We start from the raw sequence: 17,321 nt of genomic DNA on the forward strand, positions 1-17,321 counted from the left end.
TTGGTATCCACAATTAAAAAACAAACAAACAAACCCCAAACTGCTATTGTATTTAAGATGCATGGAGAAAGCCACTTTGGGGACCCTTGCCCCCTGGTGCTGCTTCTTGCTTCCTGGGCTAGGGCCATGTAGAGATGCTCAGCAGCATCCATGCTCAGCAGCATGGGTATGCAGCCTGGAGATGCTCAGCAGCATGGATAAACTCAGCTCCATGTTCATGAACTTTTTTTGAAATGGAGGCAGGAGAGGTGGCATGTACATATTTTCCTGGGTATTGAAAGAGTGTTTCTCTGCTAAAAAGATGGGTAGTGAAATAGAAATGTGATTTCCTGGCTTCTTTCTCTACTTTAACAGTACCCAGCCTAACCAAAGAAAAACTCTTAGGAAGTTACATTTGCTCCTGCTCTGTGTTCCCAGCTCTATTCTGGTGTGTGTGTGTGTGTGTGTGTTTTAAACTCCTTTCCCAAATCACATATAGTTTATTTCAACTGTGTGTATTGTCTCAACCCCATCCTGTAACTATCAAAAATGCTGAACAATGCAGAGTTGTATTTAATTGTTGATTTAATTGTGTCTTATAATGTATTTAATAAAGCCTTTATTCTGTATGCATTTTACTACATCTGATATAAGCCATGCAAAATATTCCAGCTATTAGATATAAAGTATTAACATTCTTTTTTTAAAAAAGTTATCTCTCCACCTAATGTTGGGCTCAAACTCACGACCCTGAGATCAAGAGTCGCATGCTTTAGTGACTAAGCCAGCCAGGAGCCATTTACCATCCTTTTTATACTTGATATTTAAGCGTTTCTTGAAGCATATAGTAATTTTCCATAATATTTCTAAATACTGGTGTTTTGAGTCTGGCTTCACATATTATCAAATGCTAGATCTTAGTTATCTTGGGAATGACTACAACATAATGATCAAATACATATTTTTGTACTTAGGTTTAAAAACACTTTTCTAATGATGTATATACACTATCCCTTTTGACTTTTGGAAAAAGTAATGTTGTGATAAAAGGACCTTTCATGGTTTTTCACATTTATTTCTCACATTCCTCTAAGTTGGGCTGTGTTTTTCAACCTCAGCTGACATCGTTTCTCGGCCTTTTGGCCAAGATCAAGTGTAGTATCTGTTCTTATCAGCTGACAGAGGGAGAAACTGAAGAATTCAGCAATTAAATAATTCACCTACGTTCACTCAATTATTTACCCAATGTTGAAGAAGCAGGAAAACAGATTTGAGCTCAAAAGACAAACCCAAAAGCCTCAGCGACTCACCGGTGCAACACGCCTGCTCATCCTCAAACTAATACAAGTAGTTTGTTATTTACATTTTAATTTAATTCTGTTCATGTAATACTAATGAAAGGTGTTGTGTAATACTAATTAAAAGGCACGGTGTACACTTTATTTGTCAGGCCCTGCGGTATATGGATTATCATATGTAAGACTCCTTTAAGCCTCGCTGCACTATAATGTGGGGATAATTGCCATTGTATAAGAGCAAAAACAATTTATCTGTCCAAAGACACATTCTTGTTAAGTGGGATAGCTGGGCGTCAAATACAGTCAGACTCCAGATCCCGCAATATTAGTTGAGAATTCAAATATTTCAGCGAAAATCCAGGTTGTAACAAATGTATTTTTTCCAGGTATAATGTCTGAAATTTTATAGTCTCTATGGACAGTTATATAACTTAGGCACAATAGCTTTAGAGCAATCCAATTGGTCAACTGTCAGTTTCTTAAATTCAAAAGAAGTTTTTGGTGCTTTTGTGCAAAATTCTAAAGTTAAAATAAAATGCCTAATTTGCACAAAGGCACCAGAACATTCCCTGTTTTCTCCATTAGTTTTATCCCAGTGAACATTGTACTATTCCTAAATATTTGATGAAGGCGATGAAGTGAATTAGTCCTCCAGATTGTGAAGGCTTGTGGAGTTATGCCCTTTTGGAAGCATTTTTTTGTCCTAGGAATGTCAAAGCTGGCAACTTTTTGATGGCAGTTTGTTTCTCCATCTGTCCCATACATTTAGAACAGTTGTGAAGTGAAGAATGGATTTCATACCATGCAAGTAGGTATGAAATCCTTTTACATGTTGCCAATCTGATTTCTCTAGGGAGAAGTCACCTGCGTGTTGGGCTTCTCTGACTGCCCAGGTGGAATGGTTACATTTTTTGACAAATCTTAAGAAAGTTTAAAAGTGACAGAGAAATAAATCCTAAATATTGGTGTTTGTGTTATTAGTTGGGGTAGATTAGACTATGCTCTGGTGACAAATATACTTAGTGGCTTGACATACAAAGTCTGTTGCAGGTGCCACAGCAGGGCAACTTCCTTTCAGACTGCACCTTGCGCGTCCAGAATGACAGAGCACAAAACTCCCAGGGCATGTGAGTGCCAGAGGGTTAAGCAGAAGCTATTTATGCCTTACACCGGAAGTGATATAGGCCACTTCTCACAGTCCCCTGTGAGGTCACAAGTTCCCATCTAATATATGAAAGCAGGAAGCAGCAAGTAAGAGAGGGTAACTGGATGTGGGTGAGCAATCTCACTATAGTAATCTCTACTATAGCTCACAGCCCTCTTTGTTCAAAAGATTTACCTTTCAATATTCTAGCCTTTTTGATGATGCAGATTATACAATCTGATATATCATCCAGATAAGTAATGTAGCTTTGAGTTGTTTAATAATTTATTTTGAAAGAGAAATCAAATTTACCACTTTTGGGGAATTCATTTATCCAAATTTTTGCCTTTTATGTTTGAAAAGATTATTTATGTAATATTGTAATATGAAAAATTAACATTGCATAATTTTCACAAGCAAGAGGTAACTAGAAGATGTATACATTCCTAGTTTTCTCTAAAATATTGTCATCTCTAACATGGGAAGCATTTTAGGAATTTTAAGGGCCTCTGAACAAGCTATGTGTTTCTGGCTGAGTGACTTAACCTCCCAAAGACATATGTCCTTAAATGGATGCAGGGAAAGTGGCAATATCTATTAGAAAGTTGTAGTTATTGAGAAAATTTGTGTAAAACCCTAAATGTGAGACAGGAAAACCATCAAAATCCTAGGGGAGAATATAGACAGTAACCTCTGTGATACCAGCTGCAGCAACTTCTTACTAGACATGTCTCTGGAGGAAAGGGAAACAAAAGCAAAAATACACTGTTGGGACTTCATCAAGATGAAAAGCTTCTGCACAGCAAATGAAACAATCAACAAAACTAAACAGCAATATTTAGAAAGGGAGAAGATATTTTCAAATGACAAATCTATGATAAAGGGTTAGTATCCAAAATCCATAAGGAACTTATCAAACTCAACACCTAAAACCTCCAAATAATCCAGTTAAGGAATGGGCAGAAGACATGAATGGACATTTTTCCAAAGAAGATATCCAGATGGCTACCAGAACATGGTAAAATAGAACAAAAATAGAACATGAAAATATGCTCAACATAACTCACCATCAGGGAAATACAAACCAAAACTACAATGAGCTATCACCTCATACCTGTCAGAGTGGCTAAAATTAACAACACAGGAAAAACCAAATATTGGCAAGGATGTGCAGAAAGTGGAACCCTCTTCCACTGTTGGTGGGAATGCAAACTGGTACAGCCACTCTGGAAAACCATATGGGGTTTCTCAAAAAGTTAAAAATAGAACTACTCTGTGATCCAGCAATTGTACTACCAGGCATTTACTCAAACGATACAAAAATACTGATTCAAAGGGATACATGCACCTTGATGTTTATAGCAGTATATCAACAATAGCCAAATTATGGATGAATAAATGGAAAAGGAAGGTGTGGATCAGCTGATGAATGGATAAAGAAGGTATTATATATATATATGAATATATATATTTATAGGAATATTATATACAGGAATATTATTTATATTATATTATTATAATATATTATATTATAATATACTAGTATATTATATTATACTATATTAATAGTACATTATAACATACTAGTATATTATAATATTATCATCAGAAAGAATAAAATCTTGGGACGCCTGGGTGGCTCAGTCGGTTGAGCATCTGACTTCATCTCAGGTCATGATCTCGAGGATCGTGAGTTCGAACCCCACGTTGGGCTTTGGGCTGACAGCTAGGAGCCTGGAGCCTGCTTCGGATTCTGTGTCTCCCTCTCTTCCTGCCTCTTCCCTGTTCATGCTGTCTTTCTGTCTCTCAAAAATAAACGTAATTTTTTTTAAAAAAAGAATAAAACTTTCCATTTGCAATGATGTGGATGGAGCTAGAGTGTGTTATGTTAAGCGAAATAAGTCAGAAAGACAAATACCACGCGATTTCACTCATATATGGAATTTAAGAAATGAAACAGATGAACATAAGGGGGGGGGAAAGTGAGGCAAACCGTAAAACAGACTCTTAACTATAGAGAACAGGGTTGCTGGAGGTGAGGTGAGCAGGGGGATGGGATAAAGGGGTGACGGGTATTAAGAAGGGCATTTGTGATGAGCACTGAGAGTTACATGTAAGTGATGAATCACCAAATTCTACTCCTGAAACTAATATTACACTATATGCTAACTAACCAACTGGAATCTAATTAAAACTTAAATGAAAGAAAGAAAAAGAAAGAAAGAAAGAAAGAAAGAAAGAAAGAAAAAGAAAGACAGAAAAGGCATAATACTTTTAAAAACTACAACAGCTTGTGGCATTTACTGAACCTCAGTGAAGTTAACTAGTACTATACAGAGCTGAAAAAGTGATAATTGTGTCTATCAATCTTGACCCAAAACCAGGTTTATACATCCATTTGTTATCTACAGATTTCCCAAATGCTAAAAATGCTACTAAAGATTTTCCATAAATAATTGTTAACATACTTTGGGAGCCAAAATGAAAACTTATTCTAGCACATCTTATTCTGATAGTTTGTTTTTAATGTCTTTGATGATTTCTCCTGCTCTTATTCTCTGGTTTTTAACATTAAAGCTCTTTTTGTGTACTTAATTTCCACAGAGAAGGTATAAATCCAGGAATGTATAAATTAAGTATGATTGTTGTAGACCTATAAAATTAAAAAATAAGAAATGTTATGTAGTTTTCAGAACTCTTTTTTTAATGTTTATTTATTTTAAGAGAGAGAGAGAGAGAGAGAGAGGGCGCATGTGTGCAAGTGAGGGGAAGGGCAGAGAGAGGGAGAAAAGAATCCCAAGCAGGCTCCACTCTCAGCACAGAGCCCAACGCAGGGCTCCATCCCATGAACCATGAGATCATGACCTGAAAGGAAATCAAGAGTGAGACTCTTAACAGACTGAGCTACCCAGGCACCCCTTCAGTACTCTTAACTTCATGGTTAGGGTTGTATTATGGGTTGAGTTGTGCCTTTCTCAAAACTGATATTTGGAGTTTCTATCCCCAATACCTTAGAATGTGATTTTATTTGGAAATAGTCATTGCAGATGTAATTAGATGTATTAGGAAGAGATCATACTAGAGTAGGGTGGGCTCCTAATACAATATGACTGATGTCCTTATAAAAAGAGGAAATTTTGACACAAGGACATGTACAGATTGGAAATGATGTAAAGACTCAGGAGAATACTATCTACACGCCAAGAGATGACTTATGTCACCACCCTCAGAAGGAACCGATCCTACCAACAGCTCAGTCTTAGACTTCTGGGCTCCAGAACTGTGAAAGAATAAATTTCTGTTATTTAAGCCATCCAATTTGTGGTACTTTGTTATGGTAGCCCTAGAAAACATACATAGGTTGTCATACATTTCAATCTTACATATATTTTAAACTCCATTAGAAATTATTAATATTGATATACATTTCCAGGACCTTATGAGAAAATCTTGCAGTACCAGGTATAATCTGAGATATCCTTCCTCAGCTGCATAACTTGCCCAGATAATATTAAATTATAAAACTCTTTTTTTATTTTAGAGAGAGAGAGCACAAATGAGATAGAGGGGCAGTGGGAGAGAGAGAGAGAGAGAGGGACAGAAAGAGAGAGAGGGAGGGAGGGAGGGAGGGAGGGAGGGAGGGGGAGTCTTAAGCAGGCTCCATGCTGAATGTGGAGCCTGTTGCAAGGCTTGATCCCACAACCCTGGGATCATGCCCTGAGCCCAAATCAAGAGTAGTACATCCAACCGACTGAGCCACCCTCATGCCTCTAAATAAAACTCTTAAACTATATGACTGGCTTAGTAAAAATGTATTTTTTAATGTTTATTTATTTTTGGGAAAGAGAGAGACAGTGTGCAAGTCGGGGAGAAGAGGGAGACACAGAATCCGAAGCAGGCTCCAGGCTCTGAGCTGAGCTGGGCACAGAGCCCAATGCGAGGCTCAAACCCACAAACCATGAGATCATGACCTGAACCAAAGTCGGATGCTTAATCAACTGAGCCACCCAGGTGCCCCATAAATGTATTTTTTTTAATAGAGGGAGTTTCTTGTCTCCAACTGTCCTAGGGCATTATGTTTTGGAAACTAATCTGTGCTCTTAAAGTTCACTTGTGTGGAAGATGTGTACATCTTTGCACTCTGCTGCATGGGTGGTCAGCAAAGAGTAATTGCTCATCCACAAACTAGCTGGAGATATAAATGTTTTTTGTTGGCGGTGGGAGGTTTTGTAATGTCAAAGGATCTTTCAATGGATTTAATTTATGTAAACTAAATTTAGATATATTTCTAGCTTTTGGACATCAGAGGGCAGAAGGACATGTGGTACAATAAATAGATGTCTCTTTTGGGCTATATAACAATATCTTAACTCTTTAGAATTTAGTGTCTATGTGCATTTTCTATAGCAACACTTCCTTGGGTCTTTATTGCAACGATTCCTGATTTTTTCAAATGATATTTTTCGTGTGCATGTAGACTGTTGAAGCTCGAGATAAATAATACATGAAGTCTTTCAGCCATGCCTTTAATGCGAGCACTGAAGATTTGTTTTCAGAGCTAAAACTGTTGATACTGTGGCTCTAAACCTGAACTTTAAACACAAATGAAATTTCTCTTTTTAGTTTGCTCCTGTCCTCCTCTCTTCCACTTTTCTCCCATTTATATTGTGGCAATGAACACTTGATGTCATAAAATATCCCCCTAGGAGCAATTGAATGTGTGTCTAACTGGGAAGAGAATGTGTAGACTCTAAATCAAGATTCTTTATTTTACCCAGGAGGAGCTACTGTAATGTTTGTGAGGCCAGAGTACACAAGGCAGAGATCAAACTTGGGAGCAAACCTCTCATCATTACCTTTGTGATTGCCAATTTGAATCTTTCCTCTTTTTTTTTTTTTTTTTAATGTGTGACTTTAATCTTCTCAATTTAGTGTCCTCAGGTGGAATCCTACAAGTATAATTTTTTTTTTATATAAAATGACCGGTTGAAAAAGAAAAATCGTAATGGTACTCATTGGTCCTGATGAGCAGAATTTGATAACCTCCTTCACCTGCCAACCCTAGCTTAATGTCACAAGTGCTATGTTGTCAAATTGTTATATATTCACTTTGACCTTATACGTACCAACTGTGTCTTATTTATTTTGGATATTGTTTTTCATCTCCAACAATGGAAATAATTCTATCATGCACTTGAATGTGCTTGTGTGTTGATGATAAAATTTCCATTGTTTGTGTTGAATAACATGTCTTCTCTTTGAGTTCAAACACTGTAAGGAGGAAGCACTTACACATGAACATTATTACTTATTTCTGGGCTAGCTGCTGTCCTGGTCTATATAACATGATTTACCTGTGGTTCATTGTTTTCAAACTTTAAGACAAGATTCTTTTTTGAATTCCATTATGTAAAGTTACTCAATGTCATGATCATAAAAATTATATATATTATAGACACTTTCTATCATAATTATCTTATTTTTTATAAGAATAGACTGAAAATCAGAGAACTGTTCATGGTTGTCAGTTATAAGTAGTGGAGAGTGACCTTGAACTCTGATCTACCTTTCAATACACATTTTACACACATCACCCTATCACTCTGCTTAAAAACTCTACTGTTTCAATCCACTGTTTTCAATTCACCTAACAACTTGGATGAAATATCTGTTGACTATAGTAGTTGGGTTTTGAAATTTTTTTCAATGGTAATGAAAAATTGGCTCTCCTAACTTGAGCCAATTTCCCCATTAGTATCCCTTCTGAGTCATTTATAAGATGGTTCAGTTGCCCCTGGGGTTATTCTTGGAAGAAACATTCTGTAATTAATATTCAGTTCTCTAGTTCTGTCACACAAGGCCCAGCACATATATCAGCACATAATAGGCCCTCAGTAAATATTATTTTCTTCTCTGCTTTCTCTTCAGTAATTTAATTTGCCTGTCTTTGTCCCTTTGGTTTAAAACTTTGATTCCTAATATCGTGAAGACAAAGAATACAATTCCTATCCTCTCCATCTTCGTTTTGAAAGTCTATCTTCTTAGGTTTTCTTAAATGTATATATATATCATGCTATGGCCATTTCTCTGGCCTTTTCTTCTCTGTATTCTTAGTATCATTCTTATGTATAAAATATGTTAGTCCAAGCCTCTAATTGTTTCTTTCCATTATTCTTTGAAAACATCTTCTTTTGGTAAATGTCAAATCTATTAACCTGATCCTGGGCTCCAATTCTATATTTTTCTAACTCTTTGCTTGGCTAATTCTTGTTATCTTGAAATCACCTCAAATTCTCTATGTTAAGACACTTCTTTCCTAACTGTATTTACTTTCAGGTAACTGTCCTACTTCTATTTTTGATATATCTATTCTTTCAGGCCATCAGATCCAACATTTCCTTTGCAGACTCAGTCCCCATCAACTAGAGTTGACTATGATTTGTCTATTTTATTCATTTCTTCTTCTTTCTCACTGCTGCCATTATTTCAGTTCCCAAGCTTTAAATTGCCACTTGGACTATTTTTGCCTTCAGTCTCCTTCCCTATTTGAATTCTTCTGATGTACCACTGGTATTTCTAACCCAAAACTTCCAATGAATACCTTCTTTAGTCAGATATACTTAGTGGTTTTCCATCGTCAAACTGTAAAATACAAATTCTTTAGACTTTCAATAAAGACTCTTGCGATCTGTCCTTAAAATCTATTTGAAACATCAACTTCTACTGTTTCTTTTTACAAATTCCTCAAGCTGATCAAGATCTTATGATCTGAGCGTTGAAAATTTGATTCTATGTGCATATGGAGAGTTAGAATAAATATATATCATACGTCTATTTACCATAGTAAGACATTCCCTAATATATATTCATTGAGATTTGATGTTGAGGAAATTCAAACTGCCTCAACTTATACTAATATGTGATAAATGGCAATAAATTTGGTTGTATTATATTTTCTCTTAATAAAGCTGAACTTATTTGCTAATGTACTGTCTGAAAACTTGTTCTATGCTTTTCTATGATCTTCGTGATCAAACTGGAATCCCCCTTAGGTAATTATGGCAACATTAAAAATGTATGATTATTTTTAGGTTCTCAATTGTTTTTTTCAACGTTTATTTATTTTTGGGACTGAGAGAGACAGAGCATGAACGGGGGAGGGGCGGAGAGAGAGGGAGACACAGAATCGGAAACAGGCTCCAGGCTCTGAGCCATCAGCCCAGAGCCCGATGCGGGGCTCGAACTCCCGGACCGCGAGATCGTGACCTGGCTGAAGTCGGACGCTTAACCGACTGCGCCACCCAGGCGCCCCTAGGTTCTCAATTTAATAAGATACTTGTCTTAATTGCTAAAAGTAATTGTTTTGAAGGTAGCTAAAAGCCCTCATTAACCTCGTTAATAGGCTATAAAATCATAATCATGGTGATAAAGAAGCAGCCTTATATAGAGCATGCAAATTCTTACTGTAACTTATAGCACTGAATTCCATGTTTCCCTTGTAATAAAACACTAAGATAAATAGGACAGTTGAGAAAAACAAGTTTATGTTATTTGTTTGAAATTATATAAGTAATGTTAAAGTGAAGATCTGATTCTCTTGAATCAGCTTGAGACCTAGGTGTTTAAGCAATCTCAGCCCCAGACACACAATGCTTGAAAACATTCCATAGCAGGAACATATGGACTGTAGCATCAGATAATTGAGTTGGAAGCCCACACATGATATTTACTAGCTGTATGTCTTGGGACAAATTAGTCAATGTCTCCAAGCCTCAGCTTTTTCATCTCTAAATGAGAAATATAATAACTCTGTAACATTGATTTTTGGGGGGAGGATGAATGGAATAACAAAAATTAAGTATCTACTACCATGTCTAACTCATAGTATGTACTCAACAAATAACCTATTATTAGGTAAGGATGGTAATAATAGTCAACAATAAAAATATTTTTGTTCACCCTCTTTTCTTACTTGGAGACAATTTTTTAAAAATCAAGTGACAAAGCAAGGAGAATACTTTATACCTAATTTGAGGTTTTTAAGACCACCTGTTTTTAATGCTTTAATCCTTCAGATTTCTGGAGTGGAAAGGAGAGAGTTTGGTCTGATATTCCCATGCACACAGGCATCATGAGACTATGAGTGTCTACAATCTTGGCTCAGAGGGGTACATTTGAAAAAAAAAACAAACTTATGTAGGCCCCCAGAACTTCTTTTCCTTCTGCAACTTTTCATTTATTTCCAGATGGCCTCCCTCCCATCAATATAACAACTCATATTTCAAATCTTCATCCAAGATGGGAGAAGGAGTAAACTTTATGTCCAACTTCCCCTCAGTGGGTTCATAACATCTTCTGTGAGGCATCAGAGACCAATGACACACAGGACATCTATAGACTTCGGAGAGTTTTAGATGGACCCAGCATATACGCAGCAACTGGATACTAACAGAAACAGCAAGAATACATGTGAACGCATTTCAGATCCTGTGTTAGTTACATTTCCTTTTAATCTATAGAACAATCTTATTAGGTAGGTGTACAATGATATATAATCCAAATGTTACAAAAGAGGAAACTGAAACACAGACGAAAGAACTTGCTCAGAGTCACAGAGCTGAAGTAGTAGTCAAATTGGGTATGTCTGATTATAAAGTTCTTTCATTAAAAGTCTGCTATTATTCTGCTAAGTAGGGCACAGCTTTGGTGTTTAGGTTGGGTTCTCCAATGTGTTTGGCTTTATTCAATCTTAAAAAAATAATAAAAATACATAAATCTTGGGGTGCCTGGGTGGCTCAGTTAGTTAAACGTTGGACTCTTGATTTCAGCTCAGATCAAGTCCCACATCAGGCTCTGCACTGATAGTGTGGAGGGATCCTGCTCGGGATTTTCTCTCTCCCTCTCCTTCTGCCCCTCCCCCTCCTTGCCCCTGTGCATGTGTTTACTGTCTCCTCTCTCTCTCTCTCTCAAAATAAATAAACATACAAAAATAGATAAATCTTACATAAAGACTAAGAGAAAGGTGAAGCTAAACTATACTAAACAACAAAGATGTAGAGTTTATCATCAGTTGACTCTATTTAACAGAAAAATATATGAGCTTTTACTGGGCAAGCATTGTTAGCAGTTTCTGATCCTGGATAATAAAAGGGAAGATGTATTAACATAGTTGCTCTCAGATCTCTATTGAGCAGAGTAAGTGAAAAAGTACAAGATTTCTTCTTAATTTTGGTTGAGGAACCCACTCAATGTATTCATCGAGTCTTGGATTTTTAGGAAATTTATACCAGAATTATGAAATTAAACCAAGCACCCAATTAGCCTGACTTTTAAAAAAAATAACCAGATTCTGCTCACAGTTTTGAGCATATCTTTGTAAATAGGTGCTATACAAGTAGTTTTAATTTTTTTAAATATTTATTTATTTTTCAGAGAGAGAGAGGAGAGTGCAAGCGGGGGAGGGGCAGAGTGAGAGGGAGACACAGATTCTGAAGTAGGCTCCAGGCTCTGAGCTGTCAGCACAGAGCCTTACACGGGGTTGGAACCCATGAACCATGAGGTCATGACCTGAGATGAAGTAGGATGCTTAATGGACTGAGCCACGCAGGTGCCCCAGACGTAGTTTTATCTAATACCTAATTCTAACAAAAATAATAATAGCAAGATTTATATTCATGAAGAAATGATGACACTTCCTCAAACAGTTTAAACTTCTTAAACTCTAAAGACAGTTTTAGCATCAAATGCACTGGCTAAAAAACCAGAAAAATAAAATTACAATGTAATTTACACAGTAACTGCAATAGACATAAAGCTGTTTTTTTGAATATCAGTGGCAGAAAAATTTTGGTTACCTTTCTTGCAAAAAGTTCTTCAAGTCTTGGGGTGCCTGGGTGACTCAGTCGGTTAAGTGGCCTACTCTTGGTTTCAACTCAGGTCATGATCTCACGGTTCATGAGTTTGAGCCCTGCATCGGGCTCTGCACTGACAGTGGGATCCTGCTTGGGATTCTCTCTCTCTCCCTCTCTCTCTACCCGTCCTGTACTCTCTCTCTCTCTCTCTCTCTCTCTCTCTCTCTCAAAATAAATAAATAAAACTTAGGGAAAAAAGTCATTCACATCTCTACTTCTGTTGTTAATACACCTTCCAAACCATACTACAGTCAAAATAATTTTTACAATGACTCATTTGACCACATTTGGTTTGAGCTCTCTGTTGGTTCTCCAGTGCACATAGACAACTTAGCCTGGCATTCAAGATCCTACATAATATCTTAGTAATCCACTTACTCAGCTTTCCTCTTACCTAAGCAGGCACCAGCCAGCATTGTTTTTCTTTTCTTTAAATATTACATATAGTCTAATTTCTGCATCTACATTCATCTTTATTTCCTTCCAGATTTCTTTAACTGTTGTCTGTATATCTAAACCCTATTATTTACTCAAGGACCAGCCCACATCTCATCTTTTTAAAATTTCTTTTGTGCTCAACACAAATTTTTCTCTTCCTGCTCAGAATTAGCCAACTTTGTTTTTTATATTACTTAATGTTTATCAATCTCATGCTATTTTGTAACTTATAATATATTCAATTCTTCTCTGTGTATATTGCCAGTTCAAGAGCATGGTGACTATGTATGGTTAATTATAACTAAAAAACAATAAATGATAGAATAATTTATTTTCAGTCTCTGAACAAGGCTTTTTGAGGGGTTTTTAATTTTGATGCAATCTGAATAACTAATTTTTTTAGTGAATTACATTTTTTGTGTCTTATCTAAGAAATTTGTACCTCACCAAAGCCACAAATATTTTGCCAATGTTTTTGAGAAGTTTGGCTTTTACTTTTATGTTTTATGATCTGTTTTAAGATAATGTTTGTATTAATATTGAAACCCATTTTTTGCATGTGAATATCTAGTTGTTCTAATATAATTTGTTGATAAGATTATCCTTTCTTCACTAAACTGCTTTGCATCTTTTTCAAAATCAGTTGGAGAGCTGACTTTTGGGTAAATCTGTTTTTGGACTTTATATTCTGTTTCATTACTCTATTTGTCCATCTTGTTGAATACCACACTACACACTAGCTAGGTTACAGTTGCTTAAATAACTATTGAAATCAGCTAGTTTTAATTGTTTAACTTTGTTCTTCCTTTTCAGGGTTGTTTTGATTCTTTCTTTGTGTTTCCAAATGGATTTTGAAAAATTTATCCATTTATATTAAAAAACTGACTGGGATTTTGATTGAGATTATATTAAATCTGTAGATGAATTTGGAAAGAATTGACATTTTAATAATGCTGAGTCTTCTGAACCATGAGCCTAGGACATTTCTCTATTTATGACCTGATTAATTTCTGTCAGCAATATTTTATAATTTTCACTGCATAAATTTTTCATGACTTCTGTCAAAATCATCCCTACTTTCAGGGGTGCCTGGGTGGCTCAGTACTTTAAGCGTCCAACTTCGGCTCCAGTTATGATCTTGCAGTTCTCAAGTTTGAGCCCTGTGTCAGGCTCTGTGATGACAGCTCAGAGCCTGGAGCCTGCTTTGGATTCTGTGTCTCCCTCTCTCTATGCCCCTCCCCCACTCATTCTTTGTCTCTCTCTCTCTCTCTCTCGCTCTCTCTCTCTTTCTCAAAAATAAAAAATGTAAAGAAAAATCATCCCTACTTTCATATTTTGGCTGCTACTGTAAATGGTATTAGTTATTAATTTTAATTTATGATTATTTATTGATATTATAGAAAGACAATTGACTTTTGCCTATAGATCTTGTGCCTCATTTAATAAAACTTTGTAAATTCACCTATTAGTTCTGGTAGCACTTTTGTAGATTGCTTTGGATGTTCTGTATACACATTCAGGTCTTGTATGAGTAGTAACAGTTGTACTTCCTTTCCAATCTGGCTGATAATTTTTCTTGCTTCCTTTCACTTGTTAGACACTTCAGTCCAATGTTAAATAGGAGAGACTGAAAAAATTAAATAAATAAATAAATAAATAAATAAATAAATAAATAAATAAGAGAGAATGGATATCCCTGTCTTGTTCCTGAACTTAGGAGCAAAGCATTTGTGTTTTACCATTAAGTATAATGAACCTATAAAATTTCCTCATAGTTGCCCTTTTTAAGTTAAAAAGTTTCTTCCTGTTTCTACTTTTATGAATTTTGTATCTGGAATAGATACTGGATTTTGCCAAATACTTTTTCTGTACTCATTGAGATGATTCTATTTCAGATTTGTTTTAGTTTTGTTTTCTTGTCAATATGGTAAATTGTACTGACTGATTTCCAATCTTTTTTTTTTTTAATTTACATCCAAATTAGTTAGCATATAGTGCAATAATGATTTCAGGAGTAGATTCCTTGGTGCCCCTTACATGTTTAGCCCATCGCCCCTCCACAACCCCTCCCATAACCCTCAGTTTGTTCTCCATATTTATGACTCTCTTCTGTTTTGTCCCCCTCCCTGTTTTTATATAATTTTTGTTTCCCTTCCCTTATGTTCATCTGTTTTGTCTCTTAAAGTCCTCATATGAGTGAAGTCATGTAATTTTTGTCTTTGACTAATTTCATAGCATAATACCCTCCAGTTCCATCCACGTAGTTGCAAATGACAAGATTTCATTATTTTTGATTGCCGAGTAATACTCCATTGTGTATGTATGTGTGTGTGTGTGTATATATATACACACACACACACACACACCACATTTTCTTTATCCATTCATCCATCAATGGATATTCGGGCTCTTTCCATACTTTGGCTATTGTTGATAGTGCTGCTATAAACATGGGGGTGCATGTGCCCCTTCGAAACACACACCTGTATCCCTTGGATAAATGCCTAGTAGTGCAATTGCTGGGCCATGGGCTAGTTCTATTTTTAGTTTTTTGAGAAACCTCCATACTGTTTTTCAGAGTGGCTGCACCAGCTTGCATTCCCACTAACAATGCAGCAGAGGTCCTCTTTCTCTGCATCCTTGCCAACATCTGTTGTTGCCTGAGTTGTTAATGTTAGCCATTGTGACGGTGTAAGGTGGTATCTCATTGTGGTTTTGATTTGTATTTCCTTGATGATGAGTGATGAGCATTTTTTTCATGTGTCAGTTGACCATCTGGATGTCCTCTTTGGAGAAGTGTCTATTCAGGTCTTTTGCCCATTTCTTCACTGGATTATTTGTTTTTTGGGTGTTGAGTTTGATAAGCTCTTTATAGATTTTTGATACTAACCCTTTATCTGATATGTCGTTTGCAAATATCTTCTCCCATTCCATTGGTTGCCTTTTAGTTTTGCTGATTATTTCCTTCACTGTGCAAAAGCTTTTTATTTTGATGAGGTCCCAGTAGTTCATTTTTGCTTTTGTTACCCTTGCCTCTGGAGACGTGTTGAGTAAGAAGTTGCTGCGGGCAAGGTCAAAGAGGTTTTTGCCTGTTTTCTCCTCGAGGATTTTGATGGCTTCCTGTCTTACATTGAGGTCTTTCATCCATTTTGAGTTTATTTTTGTGCAGGGTATAAGAAAGTGGTCCAGGTTCATTCTTCTGCATGCCGCTGTCCAGTTTTCCCAGCACCACTTGCTGAAGAGACTGTCTTTATTCCATTGGATGTTCTTTTCTGCTTTGTCAAAGATTAGTTGCCCATACGTTTGTGGGTCCATTTCTGGGTTCTCTATTCTATTCCATTGATCTGAGTGTCTGTTCTTGTGCTGGTACCATAGTGTCTGGATGATTACAGCTTTGTAGTATAGCCTGAAGTCTGGCATTGTGATGCCTCCTGCTTTGGTTTTCTTTTTCAAGATTGCTTTGGCTGTTCAGGGTCTTTTCTGGTTCCATACAAATTTTAGGATTATTTGTTCTAGCTCTGTGAAGAATGCTGGTGTTACTTTGATAGGGATTGCATTGAATATGTAGATTGCTTTGGGTAGTATCGACATTTTAACAATATTACTTCTTCCTATACAGGAGCATAGAATCTTTTTCCATTTCTTCGTGTCTTCTTAAATTTCTTGCATCAGCTTTCTATAGTTTTCAGTGTACAGATTTTTCACCTGTTTGGTTAGACTTATTCCTAGGTATTTTATGGTTTTTGGTGCAACTGTAAGTGGGATCGATTCCTTGATTTCTCTTTCTGTCACTTCATTGTTGGTGTATACGAATGCAACCGATTTCTGTGTGTTGATTTTATATCCTGCAACTTTGCTGAATTCATGAATCAGTTATAGCAGTTTTTTGGTGGAATCTTTTGGGTTTTCCATATAGAGTATCATGTCATCTGTGAAGAGTGAAAGTTTGACCTCCTCCTGGCCAATTTGGATGCCTTTTATTTCTTTGTGTTATCTGATTGCAGAGGCTAAGGCTTCCAATACTATGTTGAATAACAGTGGCAAGAGTGGACATCCCTGTCTTGTTCCTGACCTTAGGGGTAAATTTGTCAGTTTTTTCCCATTGAGGATGATATTAGCGTTGGGTGGTTCATATATGGCTTTTATGATCTTGAGGTATGCTCCTTCTATCCCTATTTTCTTGAGGGTTTTTATCAAGAAAGGATGCTGTATTCTGTTAAATGCTTTCTCTGTATCTATTGAGAGGATCATATGGTTCTTGTCCTTTCTTTTATTGATGTGATGAATCACGTTAATTGTTTTGCAGATATTGAACCAGCCCTGCATCCCAGGTATAAATCCCACTTGATCGTGGGGAATAATTTTTTTAATTTATTTTTTATTTTTATTATTTTTTTATTTTATTTATTTTTATTATTTTTTTCAATATATGAAATTTATTGTCAAATTGGCTTCCATACAACACCCAATGCTCATCCCAAAAGGTGCCCTCCTCAATACCCATCACCCACCCTCCCCTCCCTCCCACCCCCCATCAACCCTCAGTTTGTT

The 17,321-nt window shown here is 36.3% G+C and overlaps 1 long non-coding RNA gene and 1 pseudogene across 1 annotated transcript in view; both read left to right on the forward strand.

Moving 5' to 3' along the window:
• The window catches only part of LOC121029716 (uncharacterized), a 489,603-nt gene that overhangs the window by 317,176 nt on the left and 155,106 nt on the right, over window positions 1-17,321 (forward strand). The window lies entirely within an intron of this gene.
• Window positions 1,103-1,226, forward strand: LOC121030141 (uncharacterized; annotated as a pseudogene).

Source organism: Herpailurus yagouaroundi, unplaced genomic scaffold, assembly GCF_014898765.1.
Source record: "Herpailurus yagouaroundi ecotype Mexico unplaced genomic scaffold, PumYag 139, whole genome shotgun sequence".
NCBI classification, from domain to species: Eukaryota; Metazoa; Chordata; class Mammalia; order Carnivora; family Felidae; genus Herpailurus; species Herpailurus yagouaroundi.